The following is a 26,833-nucleotide window of genomic DNA, read 5'->3' on the forward strand; positions in this document are numbered from 1 at the left end:
TTGGATCGAAAAGCTTTGCAAAGTCAGCAATCTTTTGTGGAACGTGTTCCCAGTGACTATTGAAGGTGTTTTTAGGATGACCCTGGCTGCCTCAACAATACTATATTTTGATTTAAATTTCTACTGACATTTTTCCTAGCAAATGCTTATTATGAAAAAACTCTCAGTGCATGCCAGAGTTCTAATTTACTCTGGTCACACAAATACAGAGTTTAATAAGCATAGTGCAAAGTGTCTACAATGAGATTAGTCACATGGAGTAATCTGTTTTGCTAGATAAAGAATGACTTGCTGGTTTAGCTTGTATCTGCTTCCATTGGAGACAACAACCTACCACTTCCCTCACAGCATTACCATATCAGGGGAGAAAACTGTACAGTGGGAAGATGAGAGTTAAACAGTATGTTTGAAATAAAGCATAATCCTTTTAAAAATAAACCTGCACCAATGAAGAAAATAGCATAATGAAAATGAGGATAACTGCCTCGTTACTTATCTGTTTACTTTGTATGTTCTCTTCTATGTAAGTACAGAAATTACAAAGAGGGATCTCCAAGATGGAAATGGAGCAAACATTTGAACAAGGTATTTGAAATATTATACAGGATTGGGCTGTCTTGATTAAGCTTTTGGCTATTTACACGAATGGATGTGATTTAACATGCAATCTGTTTTTCTTTATTCATTCACAGGAAAAAGCTGTTGCTAGCTAGACAGCATTTATTGCCCATCCCTAATTGCCCAGAGGGCAATTAAGTATCAACCACATTGCTGTTGGTCTGGAGTCACATGAAGGCCAGACCAGGTAAGGATGACAGTTTCTTTCCTAAGAGGACATTACTGAGCCAAACGACTATTGTAAGAAATCTCATTTACGATGAGTTTTATATACTATATTGTATAATAAAAAGTTGATGACTTGAGGTATTGCTAATGGAATAAAGATCTCTTCTTCTGGTGGGAATGAAATGGGATAGTAAGAATGTAAGCCAGAAGTGTTTGGGCTGGGATTAAGTATGACGATCTACAACTGCTGAGCAAATACAAGGTCTGCAAGTAGATGGGCAAGTATGTCATCTGGTAAACTCCTGGGACGGCTTAGGAAATACCACGGATAATGCAAGATCTTCACAAACTCCCAGGTGAAGGATTTACCATATTGCTCCTCTCTGAATTTGAAATCGGTTCAGCAGTGATGAACTGTAGCATTTTTGATGGCATTTTATAAGAATGAGAGAACACAAAAATAATTCTAGAAATAACAATCCAGCTTCCATACTTCACTTAAAATTTTAGTAGCGTACTCAGTCATTAATGCCCTTTCTCAATTGAATTATGTTGGCCAAAGAACCAAATTAAAGCATTATATTTGAATACCAATTTATTGCTTTTTCTCTGACAAAAAAGTCATTGAAGATAGCTTTTTACCTTTTTAAGTTCTACTGTATCCTCCCTGTTTCTCTTGTGGCATACCCCATTATTTCAGTTCTGAAAAAAGAACCATACCAGACTCAAAACATTAACGCTGTTCCTTTCACTGCAGATGTAGCCAGAGCTGCTGAGTTTCTCTAAAAATTTCTGTTTACGCATTGAAGATGGCTATTTTATTTAATGTGGGTTTTGTAAAGTCTATTTCACTTCTAGTATCACAACTACAAGATTAGCACAGTGTCATCTGACCAATATCAACTCAGAAAAGAAAAAGCAACAGCTTTCCATCTGGTGTTGAAAAACTGCAACATTACACATTAAAATGTGTTGAACTCTCCAAAATAAACCACATTCAGAATATTTAGTAATAAGGCAATGCAAAACCGTAGAAAGTAGTTGACTGAAAGTTAAACACATAATATAATTGGTACTTTGTTGTGCATTAATCCTGCACGCTACCTACTGTTAATTCCATAATTCTGTTAAAGCTCCTCACAGATTAAAATGTGTTGCATCGATTACTTGTGATTTATTTAAAGAAAAATAGGCAGCTGAAACAAACAAATGAAGCGTCAAGCAGCTGGTAAAGGAATTACAGTTTTAAATCAATCAATTTCATAATTGACCAGCACAAGTACACTTTGCCCAAGCTTATGTACAATGACGTAGATGTGTGTTCTAATGAGGTAGCATTGACTGAGCTTAAAACTGCACAGTTGGGAGACAGTTTATTATTCTTGCCTACATTAGTATCTTTCCTGAAGTTGTCAAGGGAATGACATACCAACAACATCCTTCATGAATATCCCAGAGGAAACTGGGAAAAACAATTTTAAACAATGCAATTTTCAGGATAATTACCACTAGATTCTTCAATTTAGTCACTGATTAATTATGCAATTCTCTCTGCCATTTATTTCTTCAAAAAAATGGCAATAAAATCCACAGTGGCAAAATATATTTATGCATTTAAAACACCAATTTACTGATTCAAAAATTAAACACTAGTGAAAATATTAAAATCAGTTGAGCACACACATAATGCCACTAAAATTATGCAGGCTTAGAAATATTTTCTTTTGTAGTGCTAGTGGTGGAATTAGTTGGATCGAAATATTGGAATTCCAGTTCCCAGCTCAGCCTCGAACATTGTAATGGGAGCACCATCAAGTTGGAATACAGCAGTCAAGGAGGAGGTCTATCACGGTGTCATTATGAATGCAAACTTGTTTTCAGCAATGCCCCCATCCTGAACCAAAGAAAAATGGTTCCACTGAACATTAACTCTTAAAATTTAGTTTTACCCTTCTGTTATAAAGTTGATTTAAACTTGTCATGCATGTCTCTTCCATCAATTTGATAAATTTCATCTACAAATTGTAGCAAGTCATTTCTGTGACTGCAATATGAATCTGTTACCGTCACAGAAGCAGAATTATCACAGTCCTTGTTTTTATATATTTTTTAAAATGTTTGTGATTGTTAAAGTTAAACAATGATATTAACTGATTAATGAGCAGTAAAATGTGAAAGTCAATTTTTGTCTGCATTCTCAGTTTAATTACTACGAAGTTACTTTTTGCAAAGTGTAAGTATACAAAGTTCAACTGCAAGTGTTAAATGATCATCCAACCTTATTATAATCCCTGCTCTAAAGTAGTTAAGAAATAAATTTATGGCATAAATGGAAAATTATAACATCCTGAGTTACTTCTAAAGTGCACCTTTCTGTTCAATTCCTGTTTTAATTTTGTTTTACTATTTTACTTACATAAAGGCTAACTTTTTGATCTCAGTTTAACAACTGTAGACTGAAATCATAAAGAAAACAGTGCTTAGCAATTTATTGCAGTACTTTGACCACTGTATCATTAAGCTTCTGTATTATTTATCATTACTCCCTTGGGCTATAGTGTCAAACATAATGAGCTAAAATATGGCCATGTGATATGAAACAACCTTTGCAGTTGCCCAATTAATTAACTGAAGAAGTAAAATGTAGTCTTCATCTTCAAACACATTTTTTCAGATGTAAGTTGCATATTACCAGTGCTGCAGATCCTCGGCAAGCACATTGTGATCTTTAGCATATACCTTCATGCACCCTTCGATAAATGGTTGGACAAAATAATTTCTGACCTTTTGTGGCTGAATTTGTATATGCTTATACATCACAGAATGACATTTTAGTATTTAGCACTTCACAGCAAATGCAAGAGAAGATGAGATTTGTCCCTTGATACCATATTTGGGCATTACTGAATCAAAACTCTCAAGCTTGTTTTGAGCTGGGGTGTCATCCTGTGTTGTCAGTACAACACAATTTAAAATAAAATCTTTTAGTCCTCCTTAAATGCAGTGAAAGTCTGAACGGCAATATTATTGTCATTGTAAAACCTTTGTAATCATTTCAAAAATTGAACTATAGGGTCAGAAATATTCTTGCAGGGAGGGCGAAGAAGAAAGAAAAAGAGGAAACAAGTTGATTTCTTTGGTTGATTTGTCAACACAATACAAACTGTTCTGTATTCCTACCATATCCAGTTGTGAATGGTGATGGGGAATTTAATAACTAAGCAAAATAGGGTCTAGGCCTAAAACGTCAGCTTTTCTTGGCCTGCTGTCTTCATCCAGCTCTACACCTTGATATAACACGGTGTGAAGCTAGATGAAAACTGCAGACGAAGCAGCATCAGAGGAGCAGGAAAGTTTGATGTTTCGGGTCGAGAATGTTCTTCAAAAATAGCCCGTTTTCTGAAGAATGTTCTCGACCTGAAACATCAAATTTTCCTGCTCCTCTGATGCTGCTTGGCCTGCTGTGTTCATCCAGCTTTGCACCGTGTTATCTCCAATTCTCCAGCATCAGCAGCTCCTACTATCGCTACAGCTTGTTATCTCGGATTCCCTAGCATCTGCAGTTCCTGTTATCTGTTTCACAAACATATTTGTCTTCAGTGATAGATCACTGAAAAAGTTGAGGTTGATACATGTTTAACCATCCTCAACCAGAAATGTCAGTGGATGATCCATTTCTACCTCCTCCTGAGATTAGCAGCAACATAGATATCGCTGTCATCCAAATTGACTGATTAATTTTGTATGATATCAAAAAAAAGCAAAGCCATATTAGCCCTGACAATATTCTTACTGTTACATAATTATTCCAATACTTCTTTAGTACTGGCATTAACTTGACAATGCAGAAAATTGCTTGGGTAACTTCTGTCACAAAAAACATCTGATCCTGCTAATTACTATTTTATCACTTTACCAGCAATTGATGGAAGTTTTAGTGAGCACTCTCAAGTGGCACTTGATCAGCACCCAACTGGCTCACTACTCAGTTTGGTTTCTCCGAGGCCCGCTCAGTTCAGCTTTGTTCTAATCGTGGACAAAAGAGCTGAATTCCAAAGATGAAGTGACAGTGACTGGTCTTGACATCAAAGTTGTATTTGACCAAGTGTGGCATCAAGGAGTCGTAACAAAAATTGAAGTCAATGAATATCCTTGAGTGGGTGAGGTGAGGGAATGTTTACCAAAAAATTGGAATCCAATCTAGCATCTGGCTATTTTTGTTGAAAGCCAATGATATAAACACTGCAGGAGTTCCCAAGGATAGTTTCCTAGGCCTAAGCATCTTCAGCTGCTTCATCGATTACCTCCCTCCATCATAAGCCCAGAAGTAGACTTGTTCGCTGATTACAATGTTCAACAACATTTATTATTGGTCAATGAGAAACCAAGGCCAGAACTTAAACAGGGCTATATTGGGAAAAATGAGAGTGAGGCTAACACTGTTAAAAGGACAGTCTTAAAGGCTTTGTGCTTTAATGCGCGGAGCATTTGTAATAAAGTGGATGGACTACTCGCGCAGATCGATATAAACGGCAAAGATATAATTGGGATTATGGATACATGGCTGCAGCGTGACCAGGGATGGAAAGTGAATGTCCCAGGCTATTCAGTACAAGCAAAAGGGAGAAGGTGGTAGAGCAGCATTGCTGGTTAAAGAGAAAATTAACACAACAGTGAGAAAGGACAATAGTTCTGATAATGTGGAGTCAGTACGGGTAGAGTTGAGAAATGCCAAGTGGCTAAAAGCATTTGTGTTGTCATATATAGGCTCCGAAACTGCAGTGGTAATGTTGGGAATGGCATTAACAGGAAATTGGAGATGCATGTGATCATGGAATATCGATGAGCGTGGGTGACTTTAATCTGCACATAGATTTTGCAAATAAAAGTAGCCACAATGCTGTAGGAGGAGGAATTTCTGGAGTATATACAGGATGGTTTTATTAACCAATACGTGGAGGAACCAACCAGAGAGTAGGTCATCTTATACTGGACACTGTGTAATGGGAAAGGAATCATTGGCAATCTAGCTGTGCAAGGCTCTTTGGAGAAGGGATACCATAGCATGATAGTATTTTTTTTATCAAGATGGAGAGTGAGGTAGTTGATTTGGAGACCAGAGGGCTGAATCTTAATAAAGGAAACCATTAAGATATGAGGCTTGAGTTGGCTGTGCTAGATTGAGGAGAGTTACTTAAAGGGATAGCAGTGGATAGACAATGGCAAACATTGAAGGAAGGCATGGGGAAACCTCAACACCTGTTTATTCCTGTCTGGCACAAAAGCAAAATAAATAAGAGGGCCAATCCATGGTTTACAAAGGAAATGAGAGATGGTATCTGATCCAAGGAAAAAGCATTCGGATTGGACAAGAAAAAATAATAAATGTGAGGATTGAGAGCAGTTTAGAATTCAGCAAAGAAGGAACAAGGGATTAGTTAAGAAGCGGAAAATAGAGGGCAAAAGTAAGCTTGCAGGGAACGTAAAGACTGACACTGAGTTTCTATAGGTATTTGAAGAGAAAGAGATTGGTGAAGATAAATGTAGGTCCCCTATAGATAGAAACTGGGGAATGTATAATAGTGGATAAAGAAATGGCTGAGCAACAGAATGCATGCTTTGGTTCTGTCTTCACAAAACAGCACTCAAATCAGATATCAGAAATGCTGGAGAATGCAAGGTTTAGTGAGAGCAAAGAATTGTGGGACAACAATTTTAGAAATGGTGCTGAGAAATCCCCAGGGCCTTATCATCTCCATCCCAGAGTACTTAAGGAAGTGGCTCTTGGAATAGTGGATGCATTGTTGGTCATCTTTCAGGATTCTATAGACTCTGGAACTGTCCCTGCACATTGGAGGATAGCTAATGTCACTCCAACATTCAAAAAGGGAGATATAGATAAAGCAAGGAATTATAGACCAGTAAGTCTAACATCAGTAGTGAGGAAAATTTTTGAATCCATTATCAAGGGCTTTATATTGGAGCATTTAGAATCAGGCAGAGGTAGCATGGATTTATGAAGGGCAAATCATACTTGACAAATCTGTTGGAATCCTATGAAGACATAATGAATAGAGTTGGCACAGGGGAGTCAGTAAATGTGGTATATTTGGATTTTCAGAAAGCGTTTGACAAAGTCTCACATAAGAGATTATTGTGCAAGATAAAAGTGCATGGGATTGGGGGAAGTATATTGAAATGGATAGAAAACTGGTTGGCAGGGAGGAAACAATGAGCAGGAATTATTGGGTCCTTTTTAAAATTGGCAGGCAGTAACTAGTGGGTACCACAGATAACAGTGCTGGGACCCTAGCTATTCCCAATATATATTAATGATCTGGATGAGGGAACAAAATGTAACATGTCAAAGTTTGCAGATGATACCAAGTTGGATGGGAGGATGAACTGTGACGAAGATGCAAAGATCCTTTGGCATGATCTTGACAGGTTAGGTGAGTGGGCAAATCAATGGCAGATGCAGTATAATTTGGATAAATGTGAGGTTAATCAGTTTGGAAGTAAAAATGAGAACGCAGATTACTACTTGAATGGCTGTAAATCAGGAGAGAGGAGCGTGCAGCAGGACCTAGTTTTCCTTATGCACCAGTCACTGAAGGTAAGCATGCAGGTGCGACAGGTGGTAAAGAAGGCGAATGGTATGTTGATCTTCATTTCGAGAGGTTTCGAGTACAGGAGCAGGAAGATGTTTTTGCAGTTATACAGGGCTTTGGTGAGGCTATGCCCGAAATATTGTGTGCAATTTTGGTATCCTTTTCTGAGGAAGGAAACTGTTGCCCTCAAAAGAGTGTAGCAAAGATTTACCGGGCTGATTCCAGGAATGATGGAACTGACGTATGAGGAGAGAATGACTAGGTTGGGATTGTTTTCACTGGAGTTTGGACAAATGAGGGGGCATCTCAAAGACACTTATAAAAATCTAACAGGACTGGACAGGATAGATGCAGAGATGATGTTTCTGATGCTGGGTGTGTCCAGAACCAGGGGTCATAGTCTGAGGATTCGGGGTTGACCATTTAGGATGGAGATAAGACACTTCTTCACCCAAAGAGGAGTGAGCCTGTGGAATTCATCACCACAGGAAGTAGTTGATGTCAAAATATTGAATGTACTCAAGAGGCAACTAGATATAGCACTTGGGGCAAAATGGGATCAAAAGTTACAGGGAGAAAGCAGGATTAGGCAGTTGAGTTGGATGATTGGCCATGTTCGTGAAGAATGGCAGACCAGACCATAAGAGCTGAAAGGCCTCCTCCTGCTCCTATCTTCTATGTTTAACGTTATAGACCAGGAATATAATAATTGGAAGAGTGAATAAACTTGGAGAGACTGAATAGTCTATTGCTGTTCCTAAGCTGTCTTGGGGAAAGACAAGAATCCAAGTTAGGCAGATGAAAAATTAGCTGAACATCATTTCGTTGGTGATAAATCTTCAACATGAATATATCAGTCTACTTAATAGCCGTAATGATTCTTAAAGCTTTTATTTGACAGATTTTATGTATCAGTAGTTCCTCTGTTTTATTCCTAATTTCACTGAAACATTAGGAAGTGTGAGATACCAGCAATAACTTTGACTCACTGCTATTACTATTGTTTTAAAAAAGGAATTTCATTTTTGCAATGGATATTTGGAAAGTGATTTTATCTGGAAGAGAAGGGGTTTGGACCTGCAACTTTAAAAATAGCTGTTTTCTGAAGGGCTATCAAAATGCATTGATGATTTTGATACCTATTGACCTGGGTACTTGGCAGGCACAAGTTACACAGACAGAAACACAAATTTATTGGTCTCACTATCTTTCAGACAAGCACTTTAGATTTGTCTTAATTGACCAAAGGTTGACGCTACAGCAATCGTCACAATTATTATGGCAGAGATCAGCTTTATTGTACCTTAGGAGGCAAAGTGAGTCTGTGTCTGTGGTGTCAATCACTTTAATTGCCTCAATTGAATATTGAAAATGTTTTTGAGCATTAACTGGTTCAAGATCAAGTATACTATTAGTAGGCCCAATTAGTGTTGTACTGCAGTTCTGTAGCAAAATTGCATGAACATGGAGTGTTCTCTCTCTGTTAATATACAGAAGCTGTTACCATTAGTCACATCTGTCCCTTTCTTTGGAAAGAGTCAATCCTTCCATGAATAACAGATTACACCAAACTGCACCTATTTTTATCCTCTTGTGGATGTGGGCACCGCTGACTGAACAGCATTTCTCACCCATCCCTGGCTGCCCTTGAGAAGGTGATGGTAGCTTCCTTCTTGAACTACTACAGTCCATGTGCTGAAGGTTGACCCACAATGCCCTTAAGGGAGGGTTTTGACCCAGTGACACTGAAGGAATGGTGATATATTTCCAAGTCAGAATGGTGAGTGGCTTAGAGAGAAACTTCTCTTGTACCTGCTGCCCTTCTCCTTCTAGTTGGGAGTGTTTGTGTGTTAGGATGATGCTGTCTAAGGACTTTTGGTGCATCTAGTAACCGTATGCACCTATGAAGTGTTGTCGTCCTAGTGAAAATGTACTATCAGTATTTAAGCTTCCATAATTTAAGTTTGCTCATGAAATCCTCAGATATTAAAAACTGTTCTTTAAAAGAACAATGCTGATTTAAGGTGGCTGCCATGACTATATGACAAGCTCAGGCAACCCATCTCGCTCTGACTCACCCTCTCACTTGCTCATTCTCAGAAACCAGCGCTGTTAGAAAAGTTGCTTGAAAAATCATCTCAATAAATGCAAAAGACTGCAGATGCTGGAAATCCTTATTAAAAACTAAACTTGCTGGAGAATCTCAACAGGTCTGGTAGCAGGGGAGAAAAGCAGTTAATGTTTCAAGTCTGGTATGACTCTTCTTTGGAATTGACTCAGAGCTGCACCACTCCCCAGTTCCACTTCATCCTTTGGCTCATTTACTATGCCCACAAGAAACTTGATATTTCCTTTCAGGCACCAAGGCACACATGATGCAACAACTAAGAGATACCCATGGCCTTCTGGAACCTTCCACCCCTCCCCTTCCTTCTGACTCCATTCTCTTCCTCCCAGCTCCAATTCCTGTTGGTTATTCACCATCACCCCCTAACATTCCACTCTCCAATGCTGAATGTTCTGTACCAGCAAAGGGCTCACTTTTATCCCTCTGCATCCTCACCCTAATGAATTCAGGGTATGACATGACGTTGAACTCTCCCCATCCCACAGATGCTTTTGCCCATCTCCAAGGCCTCCATCTGGGCCCACCCCCTATCACCCCTCCCCTTTTTACCTGCACTCGATCTGTTCATTATGAAATGTTGACGTGACATTGGTTGCTTCAATTTTTCTGCCCCCCCCACTCACTCATTCCAACCTATCTTCCCAGGAATGACAGCACTCCACACTTTTAGATCCAATCCTGACCGTAGTTAAACCTATCGATAAGGGTGGGGCTGTTGTTGTCTGGCAGGCTGACCCCTACATTGCAGAGTCTGAGCACCAGCTCTCAGATATCTCTTCCTATCTCCTCCTGGACAATGACCGCATGATGGAACATCAGGCCATTGTGTCAACTATGGTCACTAATCTCATTTCATCTGCTGACCTCCCACCCACTGCCTCCAAGTTGATAGTCCCCCACCCCTGCACAGCTCGCTTCTACCTCCTTCTAAAAATTTACAAACAGGATTGTCCGGGCAGACACACTGTTTCAACCTGCTCCTGCCCAACAGAACTCATCTCAACCTATCTCAACTTGGTTTTTTTTTTGCCTCTGGTCCAGTCCCTGCCATGTACATCTGTGGTTCCTCAGATGCTTTACTCCAGTTTCAGAATTTCCAATTTACAGGCTCCAGCCGCATCCTCTTTTTTTTATAACATGCAATCCCTTTACGTATCTATCCCCCACCAGGATGGTCTCAGGGCACTCCGCTTCTTCCTGGAACAAAGGCCTGAACACTTTCCATTCACCACCATCCTTTTCCACTTGGCCGAGCTTATCCTCACCCTGAACAACTTCTCTTCTAACTCATCTCATTTTCTTCAGGTCGGCGGTGGCCATGTGTTTGCGCATGTGCCTCAGTTATGCCTGTCTCTTCATACAGTACAGGGAACATTCCTTGTTCCAGTCCTTTTCTGGCCCACACCCAGAACTCTTTCTCCGTTATATGGATGATAATACTGGTTCTGCCTCCCTTGCTCATCTGGAGTTGGAAAGGTTTATTAATTTCGCTTCCAATTTCCACCTCCCGTCACCTTCACCGAGTCCATTTCAGACTCCTTTCTTCCATTCCTCGATATCTGCTTGCATTTCTGGGCATAGACTAGCCACCAATATCCTCCTATAAACCCATCAACTCCCACAACTACCTTTTGACTATAAATCCTCACACCCTGCTTCCTGTGAAGTCTCTATTCTACTCTCCCAGGTCCTCCATCCCTGTTGTGTTTGTTCCAATGTGGTCAAGTTTGACAAGGGAGCCTCTGAAATGTCCACTTTCTTCCTCAAACAAGGATTCCCCAGCATTGTAGGTGACAAGATCCTCAACTAGGTCCAACCCATCCTCTGCACTTCCTCCCTCACCCACTCTTTCCTCCCGCAACAGTAATAGGTTTCCCCTTGCCCTTACACACCATTCAACAAGCATCCACGTCCAGAGGATCATCAGCCACCATTTCCGCCACCTCCAGTGAGCTGCTACCACCAGGCACATATTTCCCCCCCCTCCCTTGTCAACCCTCGTCTGTTCCTCCTTCACTACCAACATCTCCATGCCCCTGACATCCCACTACACCTTCTCCTGCACCCACCAAAGGTGTGACACCTGCCCATTTAATTCCTCCCACCTCAGTATCCAAGAGATCAAACATACTTTCCAGGTGAAGCAGTGTTTAACCTGCACTTCCCACAATCTAGTCTACCGCATTCCCTGCTCATGATGTGGTTTCCTCTACACTGAGGATGCGAAGCGTAGACTGGGTGACCGCTTCGCAGAACATCTACATTCTGCCTACAAAAATGACCCTGAGCTTTCAGTTGCTTGTCACTTTAATGCACCACCCTGTTCCCTGGCCGACATCTCTGCCTCAGGCTTGCTGCAGTGTTTCAGTGGAGCTTGGCCTAAGCTGGAAAAACTATATCTCATTTTCCGCTTGGGGACCCTGCAAACTTTTAGACTAAATATCGACTTTAATAACTTTAGGCTTTGAACTCTCCCATGTCCTTGCCCCAGGCCTTCTTATCTCATAGTCTGACATTACACACACACCCAATGTTAGCTACTAATGATCCCCAATGGTAGCTATTCACCCTCCTCGTGAGATCATTATCCACTCCTTGGCCTGTCCAACTACTCTTCTGTTCATTTTTTTTGTGTTCTATCTCAACCTATCATTTATTCTTTACCCCCTCTCCCCAACATTTCTTCTGCATATTTTCCTAGCTACCATCAGTTCTCAGGAAGGGTCACCTGACTTGAAATATTACTCTGTTTTCTCTCCATAAAAGCTGCCAGACCTACTGAGCTTTTCCAACAACTTCTGTTTTTGTTTCTGATTTACATCACCCGCAGACCTTTCGGTTTTTATTCTGGATTCAATAGTTAATTCTGGAAAAGTCACCATTCACTGTGAACTCAAAATTTATAAACATTGCCACTGTTAAAGAAACAAGGTAACTGCGGAACAGTTAGACTCAGGTCTTTTCCTTCTCTCAACCCAAGAACTGTTAAAATCTGTGACCTTATTTGCAGTTAACTTTCTGCGTGTATAAGATGCCCCTCTCTTCTTTGGAAAGTCATTATTTACATTTGCGTACATTTTTGACACAATTTATTTGTTTGGTGTACGGTGTGTTAGGTAATGAAATTACACTGAGGTTATGGGTTTAAATCCATTCCAGCAGTCAGGGTATCTTCAATTCCATAAATAAAATCTTACATTGAAGACTAGCCATCAGTGGTGACTACAACAGCTATCTTGAACCTGAAAACCTCAAGGAAGATAGGTGCATTCCAGCCTGCTTTGCCATTCAATATGATTGCGACTGATCATTGAGCTCAATACCCTAATCCTGCCCCCCATTATCCCTTTATCTGTTTACCTATATGAGGACTCATCTGGTTCACTCATTTCTCTGCAGAAAAAGAAGTCAGCTTTATAGAGTCAGAGAATCAGTATGGAAACAGATCCTTTGGCCCAACTTGTCCATGCCAACCAGATATCTTAAATATGTCTAGTTCCATTTTGCCAACGTTTGGCTCACATCCCTCTAAACACATCCTGATACCTTTTAAATGTTGTAATTGTAGCAGCCTCCACCACTTCCCCTAGCAGCTCGTTCCACATATATACCAACCTCTGAGTGAATAAGTAGCCCCTCAGGTCCCTTTTAAATCCTTCCCCTCTCACCTTAAACCTATGCCCTCCCCAATGCTGGGAAAAAGGCCATGGCTAGACACACTATCTATGCTCCTTGTGATTTTGTAAATGTCTGTAAAGGTCACCCCTTAGCCTCTGATGCTCCAAGGAAAAAAACGCTAAATCCCATGCAGCCAGTCCCTATGGCTCAAACCTTCAAACCCCAGCAACATCATTGTAAATCTTTTCTGAAACCTTTCAAGTTTGACAACACCTTTTCTATAGCAGGGAGACCAGGGCTGAACACAATATTCTAACAGTGGCCTAACCTGTACAGCTGCAACATGACATCCTAACTCCTACACTCAATGTACAGACCAATGAAGGCAAACATGCCAAATGCTTTCTTCACCACTCGGTCTATATGTGACTCCACTTTCAACGAAATATGCTCCTGCACCACTAGGCCTCTTTGTTCGGCAACACTCCTCGGGACCTGAACGCTTACTGTATAAGTCCTCTACTGATTTGCCTTATCAAAATGCAACACCTCCTATTTATCTAAATTAAACTCCTTCTGCCACTTATTGGCTATTGGCCCATCTGAACACGGTTCCGTGGTGCTCTGCAGTAACCTTCTTCACTGTCCACTACACCACCAGTTTTGGTGTCACCTGCAAACTTACTAACTATACCTCTAATATTCACATCTAAACCATTTATATAAATGTTGAAAAGCAGCGGACCCAGCGCTGATTGGACCCGCAAGAATGCAATTGACTCATCAATGGATTTCAAGACTGGGAGCACATTTTTAAGGTAAGAGGAGAAAGATTTTAAAAAAGACATGAAAGGCATTTTTTTTTTACTCAGAGAGTGGTTCCTGTGTGGAATGAATATCCAGAATATGGGGTGGATGCGGCTACAGATACAACGTTTAGAAGACATTTAGGTAATTACATGAATAATAAAGTTTCAAGGGACATGGGCCAAGTGCAGGCAGGTTGTTCTAGTTTAGTTTGGGATTGTGGTCAGCTGGGATAAATTGGACCAAAGGATCTATTTCTGTGCTACATGACTCTATGTACATTCTAATGGCCTAGCAAACAACAGTATTCCAATTAATTTGGGATGTTCCATTCAATTGGTGATTCCACATTTCACAGAAGGAAAAACAGTCTTCAGAAATCTTGCATGTTCCGTATTTTCTTTTACATATGAAATTGAAAATCATGTTTGACTCTAGGTAGCTCACTGTAACTGAAAAGCAATCGGTAAATCAGAGACTACTGTTTTTAACAGTCTATCAGCAACTCTCCTGAGCAGTGGGGTTCTCCCAGATATTCATTCCTCAGGCAAATCATTAATAATCAGATAATCTGGTCATTATCACATTACTGTTTAGATCTTGCTGGGCTGAAATTGACTGCCGCATTCTTACAGCAACTTGACTTCAATGGCTGTTTTAACTGTGCAAAGTGCTTTATGAATATTAATTCCTTCCTTCTTTTGACCTTCCTTGCGTCTCTGCCTGTGTGGAAATTGCAATAGAGTGGGGAACAATGCTGCCATTTGGTAACTTAAGACATGTTGGTGCACGCAGGCCTTATTGAAATAATATTAGCACTGTAAACAACAAACTAAAGTTGGAATCTGTTTACATACATTCATGTCATATCTGCCTGATGGTAAGTGACCACCTCTTGTGTGCCAACTAGCACAGGGAATGTAGCCTTTCCACTCTTCAATGATGCATCGTAAGAAAGTGATACAGTTTGTGTCCACAAAATGAGTAAAATGCCAAAATAACAAGGAATCTGGGAAAGGGTAGTGAAGCAACTTTGAAATATAGAAGTGCTGCAGCATAGTGTGTATAACGGCTATGATGTGGCACACTCCAAAGTCAAATGCTGGGATACAGGCATGATATTGATATTTAAAATGCAGGAGGATAATATTTGTGAATAATGTACTGCTCTCTGTAGAAGGTACACTTGGATCTAGTTCATCTTTTAGTGCTATTATTGTACCCTGCCATGATACCTCAGGCTTTTGCTCTTGTATTTGCTTGTTCTGCCTAAGATTGATGTGATTCCTTCAGTTGGAGACATTTCTGCAGGTACAGAGCATTAGGTTGCAACACCATAACTGTCTTGAGATGAAAGCAACTCTATATGCTTAAGAAGCAGAAAACTCAAAGACCAGGTGTACATGAAAAAAAATATTGAACTTGTTGCTTGCTTTTTTTTGGATTTGTGCTGTTAGTTGATTGTGAACATTAAACTACAATAACTTTCTAAGACGGAAACAAAGACAGATGAAATGCAATGATCTATGACATTCATTGCATAATCTGAAACTAGTTGAATGGGATTCTAGGCTGTTTTGAGTGGGGGAATCCATTGATGAATAAAGTTCTCCGCCTGAGTCAAAGTCATGTCTTTGTGTGTTGTTACGTACTGTTGGATTAATTCATCCTCCATGGATATTAGCATAAATCTATTCCTCTTGATCCAAGATCAATGTCCTCTGGATGACTGAGTTACAGAGCCTACAGTTTGTACTGTAAAGAAACTATAAACCTTTGTAGCTTGCGATGTAAAGCACTATGGAAGATTAGAGATCTCAATTCCAAAATCACAAACAATGTGATTTATCTTTGTCTTATAATTCTGAATTCTGCAGTGACAGTGGCTGCGTCACCTTCACAACTAGCTTTTGTGTCCTTTTCAATCCCTGAAGGGGATATTCGATCAGAATTCCATATGCATTTGATGTACTATGCAATCCTTGTAGAAACTAATGACATTTTAGAATAAATTTGAGCGTCCAATGAATGACTGAAGGGCTCATGTGGCACAATTTTAGGTTTTAAGACTTTTTGCCATGAGAAACAAACAAAAATCAACTTTGACTAAACACTTTTTCAATTGACAATGTTTCTAAATTGCAACAAAGATCTTTTATTTAACAGTTAAAATAACTAAAAATTTCTCTCTCAGTCATGCTTTGTCCTTTTAAGTGAACACGTCAATTTCTAGGAACCAGGTTAAAGCTGTTTTCAAGTCTGAATGTCTTGCTTTTTCATCTTCCAGTTGGTGAGCCACCTAATCCTTACACTAACTTCCACAGTGAGCGTCACCCCAGAAACTTCCCCTCCTGGCCAATACCAGGTGAATTAATCAGATTTGATTAACTCCTCATGTATGTAAATTCTTCAATCCAAGTATGCGATTCCACTCACGTTCTGTAAGATAAGTGATAAGAGACTCTCTCTCTCCCTCACTCACACACACACACACGCACTCTCTCTCATGGGCACACACTCTCCCTTTCTCTTTCACACGCTCACACACTCACTCACTCGCATACACTCTCTCTCCATCACACACACATGCACACACACTCACACACACACTCTCATACACTCCCTCTCTCTCTCACACACACGCTCTCACACACACCACACTGTCACACTCTCTCTCTCACACACAGAAACGTGCGCGCACACACACTCTCTAACCGTCTCTCTCACTCGTACACTCTCACTTGCACACTCTCTCACACGTACTCTCACACACACTCTAGCACACACACACATACACACTTTCTCTCACATTACTAACTCACTCAGTCTATCTCTCTCTCTCTCACACACACACATACACACACACACATACACACACGCACACACACAGTCTCTCTCACTCTTTATCTCACTCTCAGATTATTACCGACAGATTTGTGAAACGCCTGCTGCTAGTTCCCACGGAGACATGTATGCTTCCGACTCTCTGAAAATGTGAATCACTTGGCGTTGAATCTAGATATAAGTATGCCAACCAACCTCTAAATGCTCACCTATATTCTATGTTTGAATTAAAAACTTAAAATGAACACCTCCCTGGGTCCTTGAGACTAACAGTTCATCAACGGGCAGTACAGCAGCTCAGGTCATTGTTTCCAAGTGTGAATAATTTGCATTTTATCCCTATTTAGAAATCCTGAGCTCTGTGTTAATCTTGAACAACCAAGCAGCTCACAATATGTCAGATAATCAATTTTTATTCTTCCATTGTATCTTGGCAGCCTGAAATCTTATCCACTTCATATTGGTGATCATTTTTAAAAAGTGATGCTCGGGGCTAAGAACCATTTTGAAACAAATAAAATAAATATTGTTGAGCATATGATACTCATGAGACAGTGTTGCCTGCCTGTTGTACATAGTTTCCAGTACTCAATGCAGACAGCTGATGAAGGGTCTAGGCCCGAAACGTTAGCTTTTGTGCTCCTGAGATGCTGCTGGGCCTGCTGTGTTCATCCAGCCTCACATTTTATTAGCAGGTAATGATAACCCACTGATGATTAAGAATGTTATAACTTCATCATTTTATGAAAAAAAAGTGTTGCGTTTAATGAATTCACTAAATTTACTTTGCTTTACACTTTCACAATACCACTCTCTACATTCTGAGTTGCCCAATAATTTCCTGCATAGTACACCTCAGATCCATACGCCTTGGAGCTCCGTTACTTTCCCCAGCAGGCTCCTCAAATTACCAACGAAGTAGCTAACCCTAAGAAGATCATACATTCCATGAGCTGCAGGTGTCAGCCATAAACTGCTGTAACAGCCGAAGCCTCCTGAAGCACTGGTACTGAGACATTTTGAGAGCACTTATCATCAGCTTGTAGACTAATTGTTGAGGACTTAACTTGCTTCCTACTGGATTTCACTAGCTACTTGTTTGCCCTACGGAGAGAACAAGTGGCTGCAGAACGTGGATGCAGAAGGAGGCTCCTGCAGCCTTTGGAGCAGCGAGTGGTGTTGAGCTCCTGTCTCGACACTCAGAAGTTGGCACTGAAGCTTTACAAACTGCTGCTGTGCTGTTCTGAAGTCTAATAGCAGTGAGCAATAGCACATGAGCAGATGAAGTACCTTCCAAGGGAATGACAATCACTGGTAAGCAGTGAAAAAGAGTCGATACGTGATTCAAAACATAAACTTGATTTCTCTCTCCGTAGATTCTGCCAGACCTGCTGAGTTTCTCCAGCATTCTGTGTTTGTTTCAGATTTCCAGGATCTGCAGTATTTTGCCTTTAAGCAGTGACAGCCCTTTCTGAGAGGAGCAGTGTCTTGAATTGCAGCCTCTTCCCTGACCTTGGTGGACCTCTTTTTGTTTTAGGATCAAATCCCTTCTTAGTCCTTCAAATTCAACTTCGCTGGGGAAGTTGTTTTCACTGTGTATTCATCTTAAACTTGTGAGCGAGATTGAGCATCCCAAGTTGAAAGCCCTGCACTATTAGTAAGGAAGGAGTTTATGTCCTAAATGCCCTTCCACTTCTCCCAGATGGTTTCTCCATTGCACTTTTGTACGGTTCAGTCTTAACCTTTTTCTTTATCCCTCAAACGAGACAAGATTGTGTTTCTTTGTTAAGACATTTATTCGTATCTGTATGGGAGGTGTACATATGTAAAGATTGCATATAGCTCAAATATTTATTACCAGCACACAGATTTTATACTAGTAGCACAGATAATAAGCCTCCTAATGGTTATTGATTTTAAAAAAAGTAGTTTCCAATAGAAAAATTGCACACTTATTTGCTACTACCTCTACCCACTCGTAGTTGAATAATTGATCTTCCAATTTAGTAAACATGGCTATATTATCCAATCCTGTTAAATCTAATACACGTGATTATATTATCCAATTGTGTCATTTTTGTCCACATCTCGTACTGTTAATTTGTGCTTGTTGTTACAGGAAACCTATAATGTTTATTTCTACACTCCATCAGTCCTTCCCATTGCTGCGCAAACTATTTTCCTCTTTTACATTTCCAACCTGGAAAAACTGAACATGATCCCACCCCGTGTCATTTTCTAAGACTTTCCTGCTGAAGACCAGCCTCTGTGGCAGTGGTAATGCATGTTCTCAGGTCTTATCTGTTAGACAACAGCATAAACTTTACAGCAAAGTATATTCGAACAAAAAAGTGTGACGAGGAAACATTTAGTACAACAAGTTCTAACCAATGTAGGAATGGCCAGATATAAATGAGTTGACTTGGTATAACTGTGTTCTAAATTAAACCATTAATGTAAAAGTAGAATGATAAGGTGAAAATTACAAGCAGGTGCCAACGCATAAAATGTGCCTAATTAAGGCAGTAAAAAGTAGTGATACCAAACCAACATAATAAAAGTGAGCAAAATGGAAAAATACTGAAGAGTTCTGAAAGAATTGAGGGATACAATATTCAGTAATATTGATTGGTCAAAATCAAACAGGTAACATATTTGAGATAATGGGAACTGCAGATGCTGGAGAATTCCAAGATAATAAAATGTGAGGCTGGATGAACACAGCAGGCCCAGCAGCATCTCAGGAGCACAAAAGCTGACGTTTCGGGCCTAGCTCTGATGAAGGGTCTAGGCCTGAAACGTCAGCTTTTGTGCTCCTGAGATGCTGCTTGGCCTGCTGTGTTCATCCAGCCTCACATTTTATTATCAGGTAACATATTTAATTAGTCAGGATGAGTGACGATTGTAGACTAAGAAACCATATGTATTTCAAGAAAGATGTAAATATGCATTGAAACCCCCTGTTAGGTTGGAAGCAACCTTGTTCAGTGTTGTTCCAAGCCCCAGTGAAGCTCCTGCTGTATAGATGTACCATTTGTTTGTGTTACTCACATATTGAGCTGACCCCTGGGCATACAGCCTTTATTCGCAGAGTCCAGAACAATCTGACAATACAGTTACTAGGGACTGAACACTTGCTTACAAGCTTCTGAGGTGTTCATCCGAATAGTTAAAAGAAAAACGTACAATATTTGAGAGAGCTAACATTATTTTCAAAGGATCACTATGTAGCATTATGTGACAACAATAACAATTTGTATTTCTAATTTGTATTTAATGTCAGGATAAGCCCCAAGAAATCTCAAAATTGAGAAGAGAAATAAAACATTTCCAAGCCAAAGGCAAACTGGTTAAAGAGATTAATTTTAAAGAAGGTTGTTAAGAAGGCAGAGATTTGAGAAAGTTAGATTTTAGCAGCTGAAGGCATGAACTGTAATAAATGGGGCAAAGAAAGACAGGTATTGAACTGGACAGTGCTGGAGGGATTGTAGGGTTAGAGATGGGCCGAAGAAAAGCTCTAGAGTGTTGTAACCCAAGAATGATCATTTTAAGGCTGTTGCCATGTTGGACCAGATGGCAGTATAGGTCAGTAAGCATGGGTTAAGTCTGATTAGTAAGTGGTATTTAGCATTGAAGTAAGATACAGGCAGCAGAAAAGCATTTGATAAGATTATATAAAGGGTGGCAGCTAAACCATTGACCCAGGGAACGTTGGAGTAATCCAGTCTGAAAGGTGACAAGATTAGGAATATTTTAATAGCAGATTGTGTCTCGTAGGAGCAGAGACAGGTAATGTTATGAAGGTGAAAGCAGGCAGCCTCTGTGGAGATGTTATTCAGTCAGAAACTTTGCTTACTACAGCTCAAAGTTAATCAAAGTTATTGTTTAGTCTGAAACAATGGCTGGCGAGAATCAGAGAACCAATAGCTGAAGAATAACTCCTCTGTCCTGTCTGTGTTTAGCTGAAGGAAGTGACGGACTGACCAGGACTGGTTGTTGGATAAATAGTGTGATACCATTGATGTACTCGGAAGAGTTTGTGAAGCGTGGAGCGGTCTGTTGCTAGCACATATACGTGTGAATGTCAGTCTCATGTTAGTAACACTTGTGGATGAGGAAAATAAATATCCAAGGAGGGATTCCTACACTGATCATGCCAGAAGGGAATGTAATGATAGAAATATTTAGGATATGCTTGAATAAGTAAAACTGGAAGTTATTCCTCTGAAGTTGGATGACAAAAAAGAGGCATCAAGGAGAATTTTATCAACCTTGTCAAAAATGGAGAAGTGAGCATGACTGCTCTTGACATCAAAGTGGCATTTGACTGAGTGACATCAAGGAGACCTAGAAAAATTAAAGCCAATGGGACTCGGGGAAAACACTGTTAATTCCTTCAGGGCAGGCGATGGCCTCGTGGTATTATGACTGGACTGTTAATCCAGATAACGTTCCAGGCACCCGAGTTCAAATCCCACCACAGCAGATGGTGGAATTTGAATTCAATAAATATCTGGAATTGAGAGTCTAAAGATGAATCCATTGATGAAAAACCCATCTGGTTCGTTAACTGGTCTGGCCTACAAGTGACTCCAGACCCACAATAATGTGATTGCCTCTTATTGGGATGGGCAATAAATGTTGCCTGGCCAGCAACACCCTCATCCCTTCAGCACATGGGCTGCAGCAGTTCAGGAAGGCAGCTAACATTCCTCCTTCTCAAGAGTGACTAGGGCTGGGTAATAAATGCCAGTCTAGTCAGCAATGCCCATGTCCCAGATTGTATCAGATGAATTGTTTAAGGAGAATACGTCATGGTGGATAGTCATAGAAGATCACTTGTGAGTTTTTGGTCAGGCTTGTTTAGGTGCTGAGAGATGTAGAAATGTGAAGGCCAGGTTTCAATGAGGGATTGATGTGAGGTAAATATTGAGCTTTGTGATGACACCGTATTTAATGACCTGAATGTGTACAAGAAATTAAGTGATAGTTAAAACTGACGGGGGCCTTTTGTGCAACTAGTTTTGGGTGCCATGATGTGAAATGGGCAAAGCCAATATAAGGAGAGAGGTAACCATTTGCAACATGAGCTAACAAAGGGTCAGAATAGAAAGCTTCAGAGGCAAACCAATGGATGTTCTCTATTTTGTTGATGAAGAAACAAACTTCCACATGACATTCCAGCTGGAGGGGTATGAGAGCGGAGTTTAACATTGCATTTGGTAGCACAGTAAAGATTGGGATGCAGATGGAATTACTGTGAAGACTTTCTCTAAAGTCAATGTAGAAGGAATCGGGATTGGAAGAGGATATGAAGAAATGGCTACAGCAGCTTTGGTCCCTGGAAGTGATCCTTCCTTATTCAAAGAACAAAAGGGGCAAACCCAATGACTTGGCTCTAAATGGGACAATCAAACTTTAGTATGCCAAAGCATTTGGCTTTTTTAAAATGAGAATTTAAGTAACTGCTGTGTTTCTTTAAAATGATTGATGTGTGTTGGAAAGAAGTAGAAGTCTCCATCACAAATTTTCTTTACAAATTTTCTTAACAAGTTCTTTTTGGTTCAAGTTGTGGTTATTTAGCTCTTTACAGTGTGTTAACACTGAACTGTAGCCATCAAAACAGATTTTAATGCACTTTTTCATGTGGATTGTATATTAATATGCTTAAGATGGTGGAGCAACGGCTTTACAAATAGTTAATATAGCAAATTAAAAAGACTGTATGAAGGGAAATGACCAAACGCAATATATAAATTTCCACATCACTTGTGCAGGATTCCGTGGCACAATGCAAGTCACAGGTCTCTGTTGTTGTGACTGATGCATTCTTCTTTAATAAAATTGTTGATAAATGTATTCAATCACAACAAGTAGATTTGGTTGACTGAATGCCTATTGTGACTTGGCAAAGATTTATTCGAGCTATAAAATGCAAATCATTCCCTGGAAATATTTCCTATTTTAAAGCATTACATACTGGTTTAAAAAAGCCAATTCTAATCATGTTGCAATTTCCTCTAATACAAGATGTCTCTGTTACATGTCAAAGCACATGTTGAGCTACATATTGGCTCATTGAGCGTGTGCACGCTGCAGCGTATGGGTACATGACTTTGAATGGTATGATTATGATTCCCCTTTGTGGTTTCCTGGCTGGGCCATTTAAGGAAAGGGTTCACAGTGAGTGAAGAAAATAAATACTCTGTATTACCAAACAAATTTCTTACGTTCAAAACAGCTGATTCAAGAGAACAGAGGTTGCTGCCCTGGAAACAGAGTTATCTGGCGAATACAAAATACTACAAGAGAAATCCAATGCAGTGAACAAATATAACCTCCAAAAACATTCAAAGAAAAGAATTGCTGATCTGTGTATAATTTGGAGATTTGTCTTAATGTAGTTGTTTTATGGATCTTGGAGTGTTCAGCCTCCAAACTGATCTTTATCAATACACGGTCCTAATGGCAATGAGTGTAAAATCTTTGAAAATGTCACACTCCATTCAATTCTTTAACAGAACGTAATATAAGTGAAAGATATTTTGCCTACTGGTAGCTATTTTCACACTCTAGTGCCCTTGCTTCCAATGACCACTTTAGCCTAGGCTGACTGATAATTTTGCATACACGTCAATTCTTATGGCCAAGGTGAAGGATGTGAATGTTTTTCTCATGTTTCCAGCTGATGGTACCACTAGCAAAATCAAATTCAAGAATGAAACCTGGCTTCATAGCTCATAAGTTTAATTTTGCCGTTGGTTGCCAGGGTAGCTAGTCCCTGAAATATATTCTCATAAGGCAACAAACATAAATTTATTACACAAAAGAATAAAATACCTATACATATATGACACTTTAGTAAAATCTTAATATAAACAATAAAGATTCAACCTATTTCCCAACACTGTCCTTTACAGATACTCAATCCCAGAGAAATATCACTTCTACTTTAACTTTAATTTCTTACGTTATTGTCCCTTTTTCAATTCTCCTCATTGAACTGCTGCAACAATTTTACAACTTCTTTCTAACTCTGTTACCATGAACTTTTTTAAAAATCTAGTGACTTAAATCTTTTCAGTCCAATAATTTAAACCTCCTTTACAGATTCTCACAGCTTAGAAGCTTTACAAACTAAATCCACTTCTACTCAGTTGACGGGTTCCTTGAACTGAAAGTTTGATCGTCCTGTTAGGATGAAAGTATTCTCCCTTGTAAACTGAACTCTTGATACTTCTGGACAGAATTAATGGCCTCTTAACTGTTTATCTCTGTCTGTTGCAACATTTTGCCCATTAACACCACCAAAACCCAGCCAGTAGTTGATTGAATTGTGCACATTCCTGGACATTACATTTCTAAGTCATTGTTTGAAATAACCTTCTGACCTCACACAATAAATTATCCTGCCAGAATTGAAGAACAAATATCCAAATTCTAAATGACATTATGTAATACATTGTTTATCATACTTTGAAATGGATGAGTTGAATACTTGAATACTAAGTTGAATGCTAAGCCAGTGGGAACACCCATTTTACTGGTGAATTTTACAGACTCCGGTATTTTCAATCTTGTATATATCAAAAATGGGTTAAATGTTTTCCAGCTGGTAATTCTTTTTAGAAGTTTCATTACCAGGGAAAGCTGCACTACGTTGGAAATTTTCTGAGAACTTTGTAAAATGCTGGGATTATTTAGTAAACTCTTTAGAAATAGCTCATTAAACATGGAGAAACTAACTTAATTAATAGTTGAAGCTGTTGGTTAACATGGTAAGAACAGTTTTATTTAAGCTTGCAATTTTTGGGTATTACGGAGGAGTTTTTGCGATATGGTTGCAGTCTGTCTTCAGTTGATAGATTTAGCAGGGTTTTATTTTATCCACATGAAAAATGGATTTGGAGGCTGTGACAATTCAGTATAATTTGCTGGTTCATTAACGCACATCTTCTTCTACCATTGCTTCAACTCCCCTAATAGCTGTGGGCAGGTTTTCAATGACGGCCCTATTTGAAGGACAATGCGAAACAGAAACAGGCAAAACTGAATGTAGTTTAGTCCTGTTTGAATTAACTATTACAAGAACATTCTAGTAACTTAAGAGCCATAGTGGTTTTATTAGTTAGTATTGTGTCTAGGTGTCAAAAGACAATTATAATGAAAGAAGCTACTGTGATTTGATTTAACCATCTGTGCCTTGATGTTGATATGTTTTAGAGCAGTCATTTGTGATTCAAAAGAAATTTTTCAAACAGAGGTACTTTCCCATCACCTTACAATGATACTTAATGGTAAGTGAAATATTCCAAATGTGTACGTAATGTGAAATGGGTAAAATAAATTCTGCAATTTCATTGTTTTAAACTCTGCATTTCTTTTAACCAGGAATGTTATTGAACTCACTTCAGTGCCAAAGAACATTATAATAAGATTTCAGACAAGTGATCAAAAACTTGTTAAAAATATAGGTAAACGATGTGAGGGAAGTAGAGTGAGACAACTGTGAAGGGGCTTTAGGAGCCTCAAGCAACCCTGTGAGAATGTCATGGTGTTGCTCCTCAGTGGGCATAAATCGCACAGTAAGTGAAGAGTTAGATAGAAGTAGGAGAAGAAAGAAGTGCGGCAAAGCATGTGTTGTAGACTGATTAGCACTATGCAATTGAATTAATGGAATAGTCTTTTAATGATGTAATTGTAAGATTTGAACTGGACAAATCTCTTATTATGATGCACTGTAGCATTTAGTTTTAAATAGTGTTATAAAGACACTTAAGTCTGAAGACAGCTCTTGACTTTGCCTTCTTCTTGACCAATCTGTCTTGGACCCAAACTCAAGGATTGGGACATAAAACCACACGACAAAACAGACAGGCTTGGGCATCTTAAGGTGCAATTGTCCATTAGGGAGCAATAAAAGTTGTGAATATGAAAGAGGTCAGAATTAGAACTGCACAAACATCTTGGGAGAATGCAGAGATGGAGTTTTTTTTTCCTTTATCCATTCACAGGATGAGGACATCGCTGGCCAGGCAGCATTTATTGCCCATTCCTAATTGCCCAGATGGCAGATAAGAATCAACCACATTGCTGCGGACCAGGAGTCAACCAGGTAAGGATGGCAGTTTCCTTCCCTAAAGGACATTAGTGAGACAGAGGGTTTTTCCAACAATCGGTAATGTATTCATGGATTCTGAATTCCAGATATTCATGGAATTCAAATTCCACCATCTGCCGTGGTGGGATTCGAACCCCAGTCCCCAGAACATTATCTGGATCTCTGGGTTAACAGTCTAGTGATAATACCACTAGGGCATCGCCTCCCCTTTTGATTGTCGAGAAAGCCAATGATTTGAAAATAAGGATGGGATATTTAATATTAAGATGTTGCCAAGTGTGTGGTTTTACCATTGTCAGTACGTCGTTTTTGAAACATAGGCATTTGTAAATATAAACAATGCAATATGTAGTGCAATTGTTAATGCTCAATTGTTTGCATTCTGCATGATGAATACGGTGCAGAATAGTGAAAAAAGCTATGCCAGCTGATTTATTCTTCAAGCAATTTAAAAAAGCACCTTAAACTGTTATATTTATAGCACCTGGAAAAATGATCCCTTCTTGGCATACTGTAAACATAATTGGTTCTCTTTTGTGCTTTTACTTTGCTGGCAAATTTGTTGTGACTTTTTCGAGTGCCTTATCAGCTTGAGTTTAAAATGCTTGCACTTTGGAAGCTTTGAAGTTGTTTTCTTAAATCTCAGTATTAAATAATTGAATGGACGGTCTCATGGTGTTACAACATACCAATTCTCTAGAAAGCTCAGCATCTCAATGACAGTCAGAAAGCATCAGATTGTGAATCCACTTGAAATATTTCTAAACAACATGCATATTCATTGTTCTTTCATCTATTTTGACATAGGTGATTTGGCTTACTTTAAACTTCCTTACGATTCTTTTGTTTTTCTCTTCCCATCCTCAAAATTCCACATGCTGTTCCTTAAAAGATTAGCGAATGACCTGTTTGTGGACC

The 26,833-nt window shown here is 39.4% G+C and overlaps 1 long non-coding RNA gene across 1 annotated transcript; it reads left to right on the forward strand.

The window, feature by feature from the left end:
• Positions 1-336: 336 nt before the first annotated feature.
• LOC132210860 (uncharacterized) lies at positions 337-25,906 on the forward strand. The gene is made up of 4 exons (XR_009447055.1): positions 337-400; positions 529-585; positions 693-805; positions 25,809-25,906. It is a non-coding gene; the product is annotated as an uncharacterized LOC132210860 (long non-coding RNA).
• The last annotated feature ends 927 nt before the right edge of the window (positions 25,907-26,833 follow it).

This window comes from Stegostoma tigrinum, chromosome 22, assembly GCF_030684315.1.
Source record: "Stegostoma tigrinum isolate sSteTig4 chromosome 22, sSteTig4.hap1, whole genome shotgun sequence".
Lineage (NCBI taxonomy): Eukaryota > Metazoa > Chordata > Chondrichthyes > Orectolobiformes > Stegostomatidae > Stegostoma > Stegostoma tigrinum.